Below are 19926 nucleotides of genomic sequence, written 5' to 3'. Positions count from 1 at the left end.
TTTATTCAATCAGAATTATTTTGGAGTCCTTGTCTGAAAGCTCCAATGTCTAGGTTACCTCTGAGTCTGGTATATCTTGATGGCTTTATCTTTTGACAGTGGCTACATTTTACCTGCCTTTTTGCTTGTCTGTCTTGTGTGTGAGAATGTTAGCCTTTGTGTATGGAGGAACAACGGAGGATGAAGTAAATATACTTAATCCTGGAAATGGGCACAGCTCTTTTTCTCTCACACTGTTAATATGGGGGTTTGAGTCAGTGGAGTTGATGTTAAGCTGGTTTTAGGTTTTGTTGTTGCTATAGCAACCTGTAGAGTACCACAGACTTCAAGTTCCTCCAGTGAGGGGCTGCTGCTGCTTTATGCTTAGCGTGGTGCCTGAAGTGCTAAAGGGGTTTCTCAGTATTCCTGTTCCATCCTCAGCTTTCGGTTGACCTTGTATACCTGTCCCTCACCCAGTGGTAAGAGACCACTGCTTTATTTTAGTGCAGGATCCTGGTCCCAAGAAGGTATTCTGCTCTTCTCACAGGAATAGATATTTTTTGCTTCTGTCCTCCTCGCCCCAAGAAGCAGATCTTTGCCTAGACCCAGGGATAGTAGAGTTTCTTACCTTTCCTTCAGTGGCTTAAGTCTTTTGCTTCCTAGAAGAGAAGGGTCTGGGAAGATGGGTTTCATTTTATGCCTGTGTATCACAGAGGGAGACTTTCTCAGTAGAGGACTGTGGAAAAGAACTCCAGAGTGAATGCAGACTCCTTCAGTCTGCCATCCCAAAGATTCTAAAATATCATGCCAAGCCACACCTGACTTTTCAGAACTCTTCACAATTTTAGCTATTTTCTTTTACCTGCCCCTATGTAGCCTACCTCTTCCTCTGGTGCTCTGTCCGAGAAGTAACAGTTCATATGTCCAGTCTCTCCTTGGAGAGGATTGTCACATTTACTTGTTCAGCTCATCTTGTTGTCTTGTAGCTGCAGCTTTCTAATTGGCAAAAAAGTATGCTTTTGTAAATTATCCAGCCTTTTCTCTTTGGGTGGAACAACATTTTTCTATAGCATTATACATCTGCAGCAGAGGTGGAATTTGATTATGATGTAAAACCCCCCAAATTTTTTACTCTCTTGGGAATATCCACATTCAACATGTGGATGATTATAGCCACTCTTATTTTAGATGGAAACATTGAATGTACTTACGTATTTCTATTTGAGAAAGGCCGATTTGGAAAAGTAATACTTCAACAATTAAATTTAAATAAATATTAATTGAGGACCTTTTATCTGTGAATCACCTACTGGGAAATATGGGGATAAAAAGTTGGGAAAACACACACACACACACACACACACACACTGTCCCTTGTCTTTCCAAACATTTAAGTTGGGAGCAGACATATAGAGGCATAGATACTCATGTATGTGTTATTTATCTCTGTATCTCTATTCCTCCTTTCATTGATGACAAATCAATGTTAAATGAACTAATGTATAATTAGGAACTAATTGTGAACTATTTGGTAATTCAGTTTAAATCACAAAAGATGGTTCAGAAGCATTTGCGATATTCAGAATCTGTTCGTGAAACCTAATTTGTGACGTCAAAACTAAGATTTGGCACATTTTCCAAAGTTGTATTCAGAGAGGTAGGTCCTGGTCTCCTGGCTTTTTGAAATGTGTGTGTGTTGCCATACAATGGTGGGGAGGAGGGAGGTATAGGAGGGACAAAAGGACGAGGAAAGGAGTGTGGTATTGCTTGATAGCTCTTTCTCAAGGGTAGAGTCACCAGGAAATTCTAACTGAATTTCAATTTCGAAGTTGAAACATGAAGAGCCCCACAATTTTATATCTTTTTAAAGTAAGTTAGATAACTCATACTTCTGTGAATGGTGGAGAGGAAATATGGATCCCCAAGGGCTGGGGATGTAAGATTGAAATAGCCTTAGGAAGGCTGAAATGTATTCTTAGTTTCGTAATTTACCACAAAATTGGGGAAAACATTTCTTCTTCTTCTTTTTTTTAATTTTCCTATTTAAATTTACATATCTACAGTCACACAATTCATATTCCATCTCATCCCTTCAACGATGCTCAAGCCAAAGTTTGAACACCTCTAGGCAGGTAGTTTGAAACATCCATCCCAAATCCAAGTAGGGAGCCAAGGCAACAACAATGGCCTATGGGCAGTGAAATGTCTAGCCATGCCATGGTCCAGACCAAAGTCACAAAGATAAGCACTGTCAGTGAGGAAAAGTTTTCTTCTACCTTCTAAGTTCTTCTGGCTGACCTAATAATTCGAAGACAGATTAACAGGAGAAAAACCACATTTAATTACATGTGTATGGGGGCTCCATAAGAACATGAGGACCAACGGACAGTTAGGCTATTGAGGCTTATATGCTATTCTGAACTACGAAAAAGAAGTAGAGGTCTGGGACTTCAAAGGGGAGGAAGGTAATTCGCATGGAGATGGAAAAGCAACTGTTTGGTAAATAAATGTTTGCCAGCCCTGCAGAGACTATGGGACAGAGAGGAATTTTAACAAACACTTGGCTAGGTTCCTCCTTGTCTACCACGCCTAGTTCATGTTATACTACAGTTATCTATGGTGAGAGAACAGACCCTCTATCTAAAATTTTTTATGCAATTGGGGGCAGGTCGAAGGTTCTTCCTGAGTCTTTTGGGCCTTGATTGTTTTCAGCTGGAAATAATCCGAATGCCAAAGTGGTACATTTGGGGTGGGAAATTTTGCTCCCCTTCAGCACAAAGGACCAAAAATGCTAGATAGGAGAATATAAAAGTAGGCATTTGTTAGTTTTCTTTCTTATTGAGTTTATAATAATGGCACTTATTTCCATTCATATTAGTTGCAGGGGGACTTTTAACATTCTCTGCACTGACAAAAACTTCTTTCCTAATCCTTTTCATCTCCTCATAATGATGCATATGAGGTTGTTGGAGGCTTGCACTAATGCAAAGTGATGAGCTATAACCTAAAATTATTCAAGAAAATAAAGAAAGTTAAAATGTCATGCATACATTTATATCTGTCATCTGGGGGAAACCACTGGACTGCTGAAATATGAAATTTCAAATACCCTCCTTATTATGTTAGAATGTAAAATCAAATGGAGGACTTGCAGTTTTTTAACAATAGAAACACTAATCAAAATAATAAGCTGTATTCATACTTGGAAATTTAACAGTCCTTGGCATTTTGCCCTTTAACTCATGTTGTCTAGTAAAGTCAAAAGAAGACTTTCTTGAAAGACATGTACCTTGATTAGTGCCATTTCATCAGGCAGGTTGTTTTGCAAATTTAGTGACTTTATTAATGTGTTTATTTTATTGATGATAATCAAAATGGTTTCTGCAATTAGTGGATTCTATAAAACAAGCACATTAAAAGGAAATCATACTTCTGGTTGTGGTACACCAACTTCTTTTTCTATTTTGGAATACCTGTGCTCATTCTCATTTGTTATTTTCATATATACCTTACCTAATTTAATATCATTTTATTCTTTACCGCAGTTCCCATTGCAGACACAATCAGCACTGTTTAGGTCTAAGCAAGAAACTCTACAAGGCTTACAAGTTCTTCCTTGCTAATGATTTTTTTCTCATTAAGTTTGGGTCTAATGAAACTAAACAGAAAGTTCTGGTTGGATTCCTTGGTTACCCCCATCTGTGTTTGTAAATTCTTATAATCGGCATGAATTGAAAGTTCTTATTATCAATGATAGTAACCCAGAGACAATTCCAATCTGGTTTTAAATGGCCCTATGCAGACAAGGATAGCTGAACAAAACAAAACAGCCTCGTGTGTTTATGGCAGATAAATAACCAATTAAGGACTGGAAGTGACAAGAGTTTTTGGTTTGTTTTTTCCTGCATAGTTTCAGGTTGAGGTTTTTTTCCTTGAGTTTGCAGATAGAGCATCACAACCTTACAAGAGGAAAGAGAGCACCTTCTCATCTGAATGTGAGACAAAACATTACGTGAAATAAAACTGATTTTGCTGTACAGCAGCAAACTATTACTTGAGTGTTATATTAATTAGGACACTTGATTACAAGTCAGATATGCCAAATTTGAACTAGCTGTATCAAGTGTGGAATTGATTCTAAAGGATAAATTTATTCTAAGGATTAAAAGGTTTCTCAAGAAAGGCAAGGACAGACTGCAGGTGTGCCTCAAGAAAATGCTGGAAGCAGGCAATCAAATGCTTTCAGGATTCTCTGTCACATCTCCTTCTCTCTGCACCGTCTCTTTTATTTCCAGACTGGCTTCCATGTTCCTCACATGACAGAACGTGATTGCCACCATTCCCTTATATTTATATCTCATAGTCGAGACAGTCAGGGAGAGCCTGACTCAACTCTAAGTCCCAAGTCTAAATTCTTGAGATATCTTTCAATATACATATACATAAATTCATAGGTAGATATAGACATAGACGTATGTCTATGAATTCAGTTCATATTTAAAACTTTCAATGTAGGCTATGCTGTAGCATTGTAGATGTTCTCATCTGTTACTGGAAGGAATGTGATTTTATACAGTGTTTTTGAGAAGTAATTTGAAAATATGTACCAAGAATTATAGTCATGATTATTAACCTAGATCCATTAACCTACTTTTGGAGAATCTTTGCTAAGGTAATAAGACCGCGTTTGAGTAGAGGATTTGTCCATATAGATATTAATTACAGCATTGTTTTAATAGCAAGATTTGTGAAACCATTTTTCAAGGTTTCCAAAAAGACAGAATGGTAATTTTCATGGGACCATATAATACATTTAGCTGTTTAAAATTGTGTTTTAACAACATTGGAAAACACCAATTATAATTTTAAAGGAGGAGAGCAAGATGTCCTGTTTCTGGCTTGTGGTGATGGTTTCACAGGTGTATACTTATCTCCAAACTCACAAAGTTGTATACATTAAATATGTACAGCTTTTTTATGTCATTCATACCTTCATATCTCAATAGTTTACAGATATAAATGAAATCATAGCACATGAAAAAGAGAGAAAGGGAAAAGAAATAATGTTCTAATAAACATTGAATTGGTATAGACTATCTCGGTTCTGTACTTAACCACTTGTCTTCAGTTAAGTTAGAACTTATTATTAATGCAATACAGTGTTTAATGAATGTTGAATGATATTTAGTTTTAATGTTCTATAATCTGGACCTTTCTTTAAATGGCATAATAGTAAGTTTGTGTGACTCTAAAGTGAAAATAAATTTTTCTAATGAAATAAAAAGAAAAAAATAAATCAGGAGATATATTTGTTCAGTGCACTTAACAATTACTCAAGCAAAACTGCAAAAGAAACATATCAAAACTTCAGTCATAAAGCTTTTAATACCCTTTTATCTATAGTTTCTAAAATTTGGATAATGAACATAAATTTAGTTTATAAATTAATTGACCTTGATATTGTATTTAAACATCAGGGTCAATAATGCCTGCCCCTCACTCCCTCCCTTCTAGCCCCTACCTCTTTATTCAACTTTATTCTAAAATATCATATTAATTCTAACAACAAGGTCCTACTCTACAGCACAGGGAAGTATATGCAATATCCTATAATAAACCACAATGGAAAAGAATATGTATATATATGTACAACTGAATCACTTTGCTGTACACCAGAAACTAACACAACATTGTCAATCAACTGTACATCAATTAAAATAAAATAAAATATCACATTAATTCTATTCTTTTTTTTTTTTAACTTTGACTCCTTAGTTAAGTTACTCAGACAGTGAAAGCACTTCATTCAGACCACTTTTCATCTTTGCAGACATTTTTTGATCTTGAAATTTTTTCTCCTAATCTATGAATACTTGTCCAAATTTAGTGTTTAAGTTAACATACACCTTTTCTCTTTTCATATTACTTTACCAATCAATACCGTTCTTCTTTTAGCCATTATCGGTTCTTTCTACTGATCTCTTCTGAGAGTTTGTTATTTTCACAGTTTCATACTGTGCTTTGAAAGTACTGGTTTCCAAGCTGTGAACCACTGCATCTATGCAGTGAGGACTGATTTGTTTCTTATATGTCATGGTGCCTTTTTATATGCTGTGAGGATGATCATTTAAATGATTACCTCATTGACATGGGCTGCTTTAACTAAAGAAAAGTGTGCATTAAAGATATACAGCAAATTAAGGTGTAAATGTCTGAAACAGTCAGTTAGCAGACAAATCTTGCTGAGTCTCAATTACTGTACTGTATTATGTCAATACTTATCATCACAAGATATCACAAAAGAAGCTGTGCTCTTCTCAGAAGGGACTTTGCAACAAAATGGATTGTAAGAAAACTGCATCTATGTATACTTAGGTACAAGAAACTAAGAAAAAATAAGTGCCTAAACCTAGATGATTAAAGAGTAATATCTGAGGGAATATGGAGAAAGCCTACAATTTCTTAGGCTGGTTAAGGAGTGTAGCTGAACCCTGTATAACTATACTTCTTTTCAACACAGTTACTCTGTGTAGATCCATAAAAAGAATGCTCTATTAAGGAGAGAAAAAGAACAGGACATTTCTTAGATAAGAAGTGAAAAAAATCACAGTCTAAGGAACAGTAATACCAGTTGACCTGTTACTGCTAATGCATGTGTTCTTGAAAAAAAAGTAAAACATGGATCATTAGTAGGCATAAGAGCCAGAAGACTGTCTTTATGTTTCATCCAACATTTTTCAAACCACGGAGCCCTCTGGGACTCTACTGAAGATTGCAGGCTCTTATTTGTATACACTCATAAAATTTTGCTTACAATTTTAAGAATTCACCCCATAGTTGTATTAAAAGCCCTTGGTTCTCAGGATAAGTATAACGAAGTTGATTATTTATGTTGGTCCAGATACTTTCTATGCTCTTTAAAGGTAATGGCTCATTCAATCCTCACAAAAACGCTATGAGAAAGCTATTAGTTTTATAGCTATTTTACAGATGAGGAAGCTAAAGAGAGAAGTTATATAAATAAATCAAGGAAATCCAGCTAGTAGTAGCAAGGCTGGACTTTGAATCCAGGCTGTATGGCTCCAGAACATGTATGCTGAATAAAGATGCTATCTTGCCTCCTGGAAAAAACACTAGCTTAAAAAATCAGATAATAGTATTTTAGATCTAAAGAAACACATAGAGTTATCTTTTCCAAACTCCTATCTTTTTTTTAAGTTGAGACAATTGGGTTCCAGGTAACTAAATAATTAACTGAACTCAGCAGAGCTAGTTAGTATTAGAGCCAGAGGTTCAAGTGGGAACATTCACCCAAAGCTTATTACAATGCAGCATCAGCATTATTATTATCATTATTTACAGGCAAGGAAACTGAGGCTCACTCCTAAGAAGTAGCAGAGCTACATTCAAACTGAGATAGTCTGGTTCAAAGCTAAAATCACTATATTATTGTAACCCAGGAATGCCATTCCTTTATAATCTGTTTGGTAAATACTTAGCATAATAAAAGTAATCATAAAATTGGGAAATTATGATGTAGTCAATTTATAAACTTCAGATATTTTGGAGGTTCTGCTTTAAAATCATTTAATGTTCTCTAATCACAAAGTAATGTTTGCACTTTGCTGCAATTCGTGCAAATCTAAATATGAGAGTAGAAAAATCACACACACACACATACACACAAACATAAAACTGTTCATACACTGGTCATAGGGGAAAATCATTTGCCAGTTAGACTTAAGTCTTTTGTAATGACTAGAATTTACTATTTGTAAAAATAAGGTGAAGAAAATTATCAAGAAAACTCTTTTTTGACTCAAAAAATTCCTTTAAAACCACAAACTCTTCTATTGTTTGTTAAATGCTATCTTTGTAAGAAGCCAAATTTGTACTGCTTTTTCTAAATCTTTTATAATTTTAAGTTATAGTTTCCTCTACAAGTTCAACGCAATTGTACCTAAGTGCAAAGAATGGCATTAGTTTGGGAACTTTTTAACAATTACTTAATTTACATGCTAACCTAAATCCACATCTATTTAAATTATTAAAGTCGAGACACAGATCAAACTTATCCATTGGCACTGTGCAGTGAGGGAAGTGTTCTCAGTGTGGTCCTGTCATAAATCTTAGAAAAGAAAAAAATACATTTTTTTAATCCAGTGGTGTAATGAGCTTGAAAAAAAGAAAGAGAAATCTTTCACTAGAAACCTTGGAAGAAGCTGTCAGTAACCACTTGTCATCAGTGTTAGCAACCTCGAGCTGAATAAAAATTGATTGTGGGACTGTACTTTCTGTGTTCTGCTACTTGGGTCATCTATTAGCATTGGCACCTGATTAACTCTCCAAACTGTCTCCTCCTTTGATTAGCTCCCAGGACTTCTTTTGTATTATCAGTAATAATTTTCTGAAATCTTTCCTAAAAGACAGACTCTAACGCTCTTTCCCGGACTGCAAAATTTCCCGTATGTGCTAGAAAAATCGTTGGCCTTTATTTATACTTTTTGGCTTGATCTTTCACAAGCACTGGCTTAAGATTTCCATATTTGGTGAAGAAAGAATGAATGATTACTCTTTATTTCTGTTTTAAGTGCTTTCTGTATTTGGCACAAGGTATAATTAAGCAGTCTCCTACTGACTGTTGCTGTTGCAGTCATCCAGTGAACTTCCTTAGGACACACTCTCCCCATAAATCATCTTCTAGATTGATTTCAATCTATGCTAATAGTTGACCATGTATAAGAAAAACATGCTTGCATTGATGTTTAAATTGTGAATGATATGGTAAGGAGAAAGACTGAGAAAGAAAAGATAATATATTCTAAATAGAAGACTTTTAGAAAATTTTAAATACTTGATGTAAAGCCCATACATCAGTTTATATTAAATTTAGATTTAAACAGTCAAATACAAATCTCTCCATTTTAAATGAGGATGTTATATATACTGCTATTGTGTTTTATTCTATAGGACACATTTACAATTTACCTGCTACGTTAGTCAGCATTATTCTAGGATATTGCTCTGTAAAAAGAAAAAAAACCTAAATCTCTGTGACTTACAAGAACAGACATTTATTTCTTATTCCCGTGTCTGCTTCAATCTTTGTATTGGATTCAGGTCAGTTCCATGTATGTATCTCCTTTTGGGAACATAGTCTACATGAGGCAGGATTTCCACTGGCAAAGGGAAGAATTGCCAAGAGGAGTGAAAATACATCATGATTCTTTAGTCCCTAGCTCAGAACTGATACGCTGTCAGGTATGCCCATGTTTCATTGGTCAGGTCAAAACACATGACAAAGCCCACATCGGTGAGGTGGGAAGTATAATCTACCAAGGGTGATTTATGGCAAGCAGGGAAAGGGATAAATGAATCATGAACAAATAATCTGATCTACCTACCTGCTCACAAACTTTTAATGCAGTTAAATGCATAGTTAGGAATAATAACTATATTGACTCCTATTTTATACTATATTTTTGCTTAAGAGACTACACTTAATGCTTTACAGGATACTTTGTCCAAAAAAAAAAAAAACTAAGAGTTTGTTACTGTGGTTATTTACTTTTAACAGACTAGAAAACTGAGGCTTCGTGTTGCTTGAGATGCCTAAGACGAAGCTAGTACACAACCAAGTCAAGTAATTTAGCTCCAATACCCATATGGGTTAGTTTGCGTTACTCAAAAAAGCTGACTCAAACAAGTACTAGTTCAGGTGGTTCATTTGAGAAATGATCCCTGGTAGCATAAGGGAGGGATAGGCAAAGTGAGTGAGGGAAAGGAGAACAGACAGTAGAGGGGCTACTGTGGGCCATTCTGAGTTCAATGTCCTGTGTAACCCTTGAGGAACCTGAGAGAACACGGCCAACAATTGGTCTACCAGGGTTTTATCCATAGATTTCTGTCCCTCATTTACTGAGGATTGCACCTGGAGGAATTAAATCTCTGTCACTTCTGCGCTGCCCCGCAGATGGGCTTACCAAATTCTCCTAGATTTGGGAAAAGCCCTAATGCCAAGATGCAGAGAGATGTGAATGCTTGAGGTGGGAAATCTTCAGTATGCACAGAATCTGTTCACCGTGACAGGTAGATTCAGGGTTGGGCCAAGAAAATAAAGCATGAGACACGAGCTATATCTACTCTACCATTTTCTTAACCTTTATAGTACAAGTTTAGCAGATGTACCTTGTGATTTAAATATCCCTTCGTAATGCACCCAAAAAAGGACTCTGTGTTTGAGCCTTTGTCTGTTTATAAAGTATCTCACTGATACAGACATTTGGAAATGACTGTTGTGCACATTTGGCTGATTGCTTTCTTTTTTATTTGAAAAGAACTATTTTACAATCCATTAAGATAGGTAAATATATACCATAGAATAATGTATTTTTAAATTTTCTAGTAGATAGATTACTTTAAAACTGACTAGGCTGAGGTATGAGAGCAGGTATCTTAGTTAGTGATTCTGCCACAGTACCCAAATATTTAATTTCACCTCTAAATTACATAAGAGACCTTGATCTATTTTGATTTATTCTGCCATAATTAGTCCGTGATTATTTTTAACAAAAATAAGTGATCTTTTTCATGACACACTACTAAAGTATATTTTAAGTCTGCATACCAATTAATAGTAACTTATTTTTACCCACAAAAAGTCTACACCCACATATTTGTGTTCAAACAAGATGAGCTATTTGAACTCACTTTGTAAATTATAATGCACCACAGAGTTATTCATTATTCCCATTATTGTTAAACAAATTTCATTCTTCTGGTCATGAGAAGGTATAATTTATACTAATACAATTTCATATTCTTTCTTTATCTTTCAAATCAAGAAGACTCTAATTGCTGCACACTTGTAAATACTATAAAAATCTTACTAATTGTTAACATGACTCCCACCTAGAAATTGTGTCTCTTTTACAAGATAATATAATTTATACAGATGGCCCACAGGAAGTAGTGGTATAACCAGGAATAAAGTTTTATAGGTTTTCTCTCTGTATTTTTTCATTAAGTTTTCATTATTAATATGTCTGTCACATTTCATCTTCGCAATTCTGTACCAGTGTTTTTATTCTCATGGTACAGATGGATGTGATGAGACACAGACAGGTTAAGAAACTTGTCTAAGGTTACAGCTAGTGAGAAGTGGAGCTGGGGTTTGAAGCCAGGCTACTTGCTGCTGGATCAAATGTGTTTAACCACTGACCTATACTGTAGCTGAGACATATTCTTGGTGTCAGAATGGAATTTGAAGGGAACAAGAATGAACCATTTGCACCACCTACCACATGGCACTCTCTTTTCTAACTCATGCCACTTAGTACCTTTTCATACACTCTTGGAGTTCTGATTTTCTCTTCAATTTGAGTATGATACTTCTACCTCATTGTTATTAGGCCTATTTCATGAAAACTTCTATAACCATCATCAACATGTTTCTACAATTCTTGCATTGGGTTTTCAATATATATGGTGTTACTGGTTATTTTTATGAATATGCAATTGTGTGATTATGTAAGGTTCTGGCCATAACTGCAATTTGCTAATATAGCATAAATTTTATGATTAAGTGCCAGGAGATGGGAGGGAACTTTTATGTGATATGAGCTGACACAGCTGTTCAAATTATTATCTGGATCTATCAACTCCCTACAATAAAAAGCGGTTGACCTACATGAGAAAGAAGTAACATTTACAGGAGAGGTAAAGGGTCAGACAGGTCATCCATAGCATCTTACTTTGTGTTAGAAGCCACAACAGTCAAGATGAAGTAAAGAGCAATTTCATCATACTCCAGAATGAAATTCACCCAGAAAAATCAAGGCAGATTTTTTGCAATAAATATTCTCTATCTCTATTATTCATTCTACATTGTGATGAAAATAAGTGCTTCAATCCAAATACCAAATTTTGAGAGAAGATATTGAAAAGTGATTTTATACCTAGTGGGTGCTCAATGAATTTTTTTGGAAATGAATTGATGATTAAGACAGAAAGTTTATAATTAACAGAGCAGTTTGAGCAAAGTGGAGGGAAAAAACATTGGCTCGGGACTCATTAGATGTGGGATTCAATTACGGAATAATTAATCATTTGATTTAGTCAACCAATTCTTATTAAGTACGTATTTGTGCTTGAAGATACCGTATTGAGTGCCAGGAATTACAAAGACATAATAGTCCTCCCATCTAAGTGTGGTCACATATAGGGGGTGATAGGTGGTATGTGAGATGCTTTATAGAAGAGAGTAAAGTATTTGTGTGTGTGTATACACACACACACACACACACACACATGCACACACACCGATATACTAATGATACAGTTTGAAAAATGCTGAAGTGTATGTATATATCAGAAGAATTGATTGATGACTTCTGCCAAGGACATAATTTGAACTTGATCTTAAGTTCACATCTGAACTTGACATTTGAACTTGATCTTAAGAGTGAGAGTTCTCAGGTCTCATTCTACTGAGTACATGAACAAGGGACTGAACGTGAGAAAGTGTGTGGCTTATTCATGGAGACATTTGGCTTGTGTGGCTAGGGTAGACCTGGTAGGTATGTGTGCTGAGGGGTAAGGGGTATGTGTGAGTGCCAACAGGCATTACAGATACTAAGTTTAGAAAAGCATTTGGAGTCAAATCGTGAAGCCCCTTATGTCTGACTTTTAACCTCAGGGCAAGCATTTTTCAAACTTGCATAATAACTCAAGAGTTACTTATTTCGTTACTAGATGGATGACGGTGCCATTAATTGGCAGGAGGGGTAGGATACATGAATTTATTTGGGAAGATGAATGATATTGTTAAGGTACCTGCAGGACATCTAGGTGGAGGTATAAACTAGAGTCAGCTCTGTCAGTGCGAAGATCAGGACATTAATCAAAATGAAAAATATAGCTTTAGGTATCATCAGTATCAACATACAGTGGTGGTTGGGGAGGGAGAGGAAGTCGCTTTGCTTAGGAAGAATAAGCATAGTAGACCAAGGCAAGAAGATACAAAGGATAGCTAGAACCCTTGGAGAATGCCAACATTTCTGGGATGAAAGGCGAACAAATCAGTGAAACAGATTATGAGACAGCCCTTGTGTTGGAAGGAGAACCAGGAATCAGTGATATTTCAGAAGATCAGAAAGCTTGTGCACTCTTTCTAGTAATATCATTTACTATAGGGGCTTCAGTTACTACATGCCGGTTGGCTTGTAACTCCCACATTTTATTTTCAACTCAGATTTATCTCTTGCACTTCAGGCTCCTGTATCAAACTGCCTACTACCCATATCCTCCTTGTCTCAAAACACCCCAAACTCAATATTTCCCAGTTCTTTCCATTCCTCACGATATAGACAGACCCAGGGCTCTTCTTCCTGAGATCTCTAGACTCCAATTTGAGTAATATCATTGGCTCTACCTCTCCCCAGTTCACTACCTCCACATCTAATTAATAATTAGTTCTTATCAGTAATACCTATTAAATACATCTTGCCTGCATTTACCTCTCTCCAGTCCCACTGTAAGTCACCAATACAGACCATCATCACTTCTCACATGGATTTCAGTTATAACCAGCTAATTGGTCTTGTTTCCAGGAACCTCTTCCAATATATTGTCCATACTGTGAAATTCATTTCTAAAAACAAACCTATATTGCCGCTCCCCTAATTAAAGTTCTGGTTTGGTTTCTAACTGCTGTCTAGCTACAGTTTAAGGCTCTTTATAATTAGGCTGATGATTATTTCTTTTTTTTTAAGAGTCATCTCTGCCACTTTTGTCCTCCTCTATCTCTAGTTCTGTGAAAGGACCATGTTCTGTCTCTCACATACTGATAGTTGCACCTGCTCTTTTTACTGTCTGGAGTTTTTTCCACCTTGTCTGCTTCTGTACTCTTGATTAACATTCAGAACTCGGCTAAGATGTCATTTCATCAAGGAAGCACTGAGTTTCTCAAGTTAGTTCCCTTCCTATAGGCTTATGACGAAGCCCTGTATTCTCTCTATTGGGGAACTTATCTGTGTATCTACTGTCTATTCTTTTTAGGGTATGTTTCTCTCACTATGCTATAAGGCCAAAAGTGTAGGAACTTTATCTTTTACACAGTTGAATTTCTACCACCTAGTAGGTATCAGTATGTATTTCTTGCTTGAAGTAATAGTCGTAAAGAGGAAAGTTATGTAATAGTTTCCTATTAATGCTATAAAAATTACCACAAATTTAGTGGCTTAAAATAACACAAATTTATAATCGAACAGTTCTTCAGAACTTCAGGTCAGAAGTTTGAAATTGGCCTCAGTGGGCTAAAATTAAGGGCCAGCAGAGCTGTGTGCCTTCTGGAGGCTCCTGGGGAGAATCTCTTTCCTTGTCTTTTCCATTTTCTAGAGGCTGTCCACATTCTTTAGCTCATGGCCCTCTTGCTCCATCTTCAAAACCAGCAACATTGGGCCAAGTCCTTCTCATTCTGCCATCTCTCTGATTCGCCCACTTGGGCCTCCCTCTTGCCCTTTCAAGGACACTTGCAATTACACTGGGCCCACCCAGATAACCCAGGATAATCTCCCTATCCAAAATGAGCTGATTAGCACATCTAATTCCATCTGCAACTGTAATTCTCTTTGCCTTAACAAAGAGTTTTAAAATAATTTAAATTTAACCTATTTTAAAACAAATAAGTTTTAATAAAACTTATTCACAGATTCTGGGGATTAGGATGTGGACATCTTTGGGGGACCATTATTCTCTCTACCAGAGGTTAACAGAATTAATTATCTGCACAGAAGAAAAATGAGAAGAGGTCTGAAAAGTAAATTTGGTCTTCGTTAACTTAAAAACACCTTTATTGAGCTCTACTGTGTAACACTTTCAACGCTTAGTGTTGGAAAGACAGTTATAACCCAGACAGTCACTGTCTTGGAAATTAGAAAGGGTATAGGTGATGTTATTAAGAAAAACTTTTATAGGATGATGAGCAGTGAAAACTGTATTACACTGACTGTCCAGTGAGTGGGAAATGAGGAAACCTCTTTGACACTGTTTTTCTCTTCTTTATACAGTAATTTAATTAGTTTAGACCTCATTATAAAATGATCATGAATGTCACCTTCGGCCCTAGCATTCTATAATCCTATGATCAAAAGCTATTACTCAGATATAATAGAAGCATTTTTCATGCCATTTTCCATTCTACTCTCCTCCACTTTGCATTGCCATTTTGTAGCATTATTAACATGGTAAATCCACTTTCTAAATATGTCCTGAGTTTGGAGCCTTCCTTCATAATGTTCCACAGTATCACATAATCCTATCTAATGTTTACCATTAATCTTCCGTATTTCTCATTTCTTTTTTTCTCATTTTTGGTGGAAGCAGAGAATGGACTCACCCTAATTAACTCTTACATATTACTTAATAGCTCACTCTTTAAGGTGAAATAAACTCATATCCCTTCGTTTTTCTTCCCTATGTATATTTGTAAACTGTTTTCAACTTTAATATTTCCTTCTCTTCCTAAACTTATATTTTCTGGGTAACTTAAGTGATGAGAATCTTCAGTTAACATATTAACTAGCACCCAAGGAAATGACATTTTTTAAAATGTTTTTCTGGCACAGATTGTTATTAACTGCCCCATGTAATGAGGATAATTCTTGGTGTTCCTATAACTAGGTGGGGTTTTTTTTCCCCATTTTTAAATACTTTCACTCATGTTGCCTTATGTGATAGTATATAAGGGGTCATATCATGGAGACTTCCCATGATCTCACTACCAACTCCCTTTGTAATTTCATCCCATGCTGCCCTCTTCTTCACATTTCAGAGTGCAGGAAAACTGAATTGTGTATAATGAGAAGCATGCTCTTTTGGTTTCTTACCTCCCTGCCTTTGCTCTTGCTATCTCCTCAGAAAGATTCATCTTTCCCTTTCCACGTTTTTTCTTTCCTTATTTTTGCTCATCTTTCTAGATTAAACCTAGCCATCACCTTCCAGAAAATGTCTTCCCTAACATCCGCGTGGCTACATATCCCTTTCTTTGTGCTCCCATAGTACCCTTTGAATATATGTATCCTTAATTATATAAACTGTTTAATATTTACCCATGATATGTCTATTTTCTACTATACTGTGAACTTTGGTAAAGATGAATCTTGTTTATCTTCTTGGTAATTAGTACAGTGACGAGCATATACTAAGCATTCTGTATACAATTTTTCTATAAATTATTGCATAAATAAATGATTTCACTACATCCTAACAACAGCTCCATGAGTTAAAAGGCAATTAATACCCTCATTGCACAGATAAAGGCCACCATTCTAATAAGTCCTGCAATGGAACTTGAGGCCTATTGCCCTGATTTCATGTTCTCTCAGTTTGCCCATATCATTTTTGTGCAGTAACTCGCTCTTGTGAATCATTAATATCCCAATTTAATTATCCCACATTTATAGGGGATTGAGGGTCTCAGGAATATAAAAGTTAATAACAGGGCAAAAGGTTTTTGCACTAATCTTAGAAAATATGAAGGACCAGATTTATTGAATAAAAAATGACTTTATTAGAAAGGGTTAATTGATTCTGAGATGAAATATAGTTTTTATGTATGGCAGAAAGGGAATTTTATACGGGCTTTCCCCACAGAGAGAATAAAATAAAATGTTCCTCACTTTTTGCAAGTTATGAAGTAGTAGTTCTTCACTCTTTGATATCTCCAGGGAACAGTTTTCAAGTAAATTTTTCTAAGAGAGATTTTTCTTCCTTGCCTCTCACATTGTTATACCCAGGCATATTTTTATTAGTAAAAGAAAATCAGTCATAAACAAACCCTCGAGGAAATGAAATAGAATATGTGCTTCTTGAAATGATTAAACGGGAGTATATAGATAATCACTTCCTAATAAAACAGATTTCACTTTATTCTTTTCTCATTCTCTTTGTTGATGATTTCACATTAATATCTCTTACTATAGACTGTGTGTCTACAACAACATATATTTTATTAAAGTATTGAAATAGTCTCTATAAGCTGGGTAACAATTTATATATATAGGTTTATGTGTATCAACTTTAGATTAACTATGGAGATATAGCTGATCATGCTTAAAATGATCAAATTTTAAGTCATATGAGAAATTACAGTAGAAATAGATTCAAATATATAAAAGTATAAAATTTTAGCATAGTATAAATGAAACAAAAATTGAAAAAAAAAAAATAGGACCACTTGGGAACATATATTCATTCATTGACTATGAGTAAGTAGCTTAATTTACAATAGTGATTCTTAACTTGGATTTCATGGTAATAGGAATCTTTTGCAGGGAGGTCAGTGAACCCCATAAAACTGTATGTAAATATGTCTGTATAGGCATTTTTTTCTGTAGAAAATGATCATTATTTTTATCAGATGATCAAATGGAGTCCATGTCTTGAAATGTTTAAAAACTACTAATTTATGACCTCATTCCAATTAATTTATAAAGTGTTCAATAGATACATGAGCAGAGGATATAAACTTTTTATTTTTTTTAAACATAAAAAGTATGTTTCTACTTTTGTATTTTGACAAAAGTAGAAACATACAGAATAAATACATGTATAAATTGTGTTCTATTTCATTAGTAATCAAACCGATTCAAATTGAAACAAGCATCAGCTCTCTCCTTGTACCTAATAAAACAGCATTTGTCTAAAAATACAAGCAAAAAACTTCTTCTCAACAGCATAACCTCATTCTTTCGGTACCACTAAAAATTGGTATGACCATTGGGAAAGCAATATGACAATATTTAGTAAAAGCCATAAAAGTTTCCATAACGTTGACCCAGTAATTTCTTCTAAGGCTATTATATAGCAGAAGCTGAAAAAGAATGCGTAAAGATGTTCATTATGATGGAATCTCTAATAGCAAACAAAAGGAAAGGGCAGCGCATGTGATATTTATGATAAAATAAGTGAAAAAAAGGCAGAATATTATTGTGGCTAAGCAAAATACATGTTTTGGGGTATTGTAATCTACAGACACAAAACTTCTGGTGATTTTTTGTATGTTAAAATATTTTCATCATATTAATATATGACAAAAATCAAAACACCAAATATTAATTAGCAAATATAGGAGCATTATTATATAAAATATTAACAAATCATCCGGCATCATAAAGAAGGTTCAATTTTCACTGCTGGATAAATCCATGCAGACATGCAGGTTGTGCACTATAAAATTCCAGGATGTCATTCACATAGGTTACAGTGTACATGGAACCCCCTGGGTTGTTCAAAATAGAGGCTCTAAATTCATGTTTATTTTGTATTTGTAGTAGTATGTTCACCTTTTGTGACTCTGATCACCTTCTAGCATTCCATATTATCTATGCAGTTATAATGTAAATTGGTCACTGTGAAAAGCCGTGGACTTTGATTCAAATAATCTATAGCAAGGTCATCTCTGTCACTTATCAACTTTATTCCCTCTGAGCCTGTATTTTTTTCAGGTATAAAATGGTAAATTACATATGGATTGATTGAGATGATATATGTAAAACAGCTTTGTGAACAATAAGGTAATAATAAATGTTATATCTTATGATAAAATTAATATTATTAATATTTGTCATGTTAAAGAAAATAAATATTTCTATACTAAAATAAAACATTAGCAGGTAATTCATTGAAGGCACATTTTTCTTGCATTGAAAGCAAAAGAGGTATGAGAGGACATTTAGTGAAGGTGTTTATATGATGAAGCTCACATCTAGTGCCATTTACACAGCAGATACATAATATTTTGCACATAATGTTAAGGTTTCCCTTCTGCCTTCAAGGCCTATCTAAAAATTGTTCTTTGTACGTATAATCAAAAACAATAAAAATATTGCTTTACTACCCACTTTTCATTTAAAAGCATCTGGAACAAATCTCTTCAAAATGTCCTCCTATTCAGCTTTTGGTGAAGATGATTGGGTATGTTTTAGAAACCTCTGAATGAATGCTTTCAGATGACTCGTTTACTCTCCCATGCCTGACAGATAAGATATGTATGCACATGTAAGAAAAAATAAGTGGAATTGCAAATAAGGTTATTAACTTTTAGGAGTATATGTGTATGTCATTGAGAAATAGATGTACAGACCAGTCTTCCTATAGAGCAAGTCAGTGAAAATGGTTAAATCTTGACCATCTGAACTTCTGTTTATTTTTTACTATCATTATACGAAGGGTAGTATTGAATTTATGGAACTAATATTCAAAAGAGGCTAGATTAGGTCTGAAAACTAGTAGTATCTATTTTTATTTATTCACACTTGTCAACAAAGGAAAGACTTCTGTGTTATAGCTATCATGTATCCTATACTGTATGGATAATGTTGATATTTGACCATACATAGTAGCTTGTGGGAGTAACACAAATAAGAAGGAAGCATGTTGTGATGCTAAATAACATTTTCTCATCTAAGAAAACAGTGTTAGGTTTATTATTTTTCCACTATTATCTCTTATATTGCTTAAGAGTATCTACTTATGGATTAATAATATGCTTTAAAGGTAAACAGATATTCTTAATGCATAGATACATTTGTCATAGGAAAGTGATTGTTTACTGTATATGTTCTGTTTTCAGAAGCAATGGAGATTTACTACTGAAAAGTAATATGAGAGCAAATGAGGTTACTTTATGAGGGCATTTCAATAAGGGTTCTTTTGACCCATGTAAATAAAATATGAAATCTCTCAATTTTAAATCTCTCTCACATGCACTCGTTTATTCAACATTGACCAATATGGTTGCATTTACCGTAATTTAAAGATAGGCTTCAGCATCAAACAAGCATTTTAATAAATCAAGATTGATGATTTTCCTGTCCATTTGGCTCAATACTAACTTCCAGCTTTGGAAAAAAGAGATAATTTTTAGAAGCATGAATTCTGCGAAGC

The sequence above is a fragment of the Balaenoptera musculus genome, chromosome X (genome assembly GCF_009873245.2).
Source record: "Balaenoptera musculus isolate JJ_BM4_2016_0621 chromosome X, mBalMus1.pri.v3, whole genome shotgun sequence".
NCBI classification, from domain to species: domain Eukaryota; kingdom Metazoa; phylum Chordata; class Mammalia; order Artiodactyla; family Balaenopteridae; genus Balaenoptera; species Balaenoptera musculus.
Note: the sequence above shows the minus strand (reverse complement) of the source record.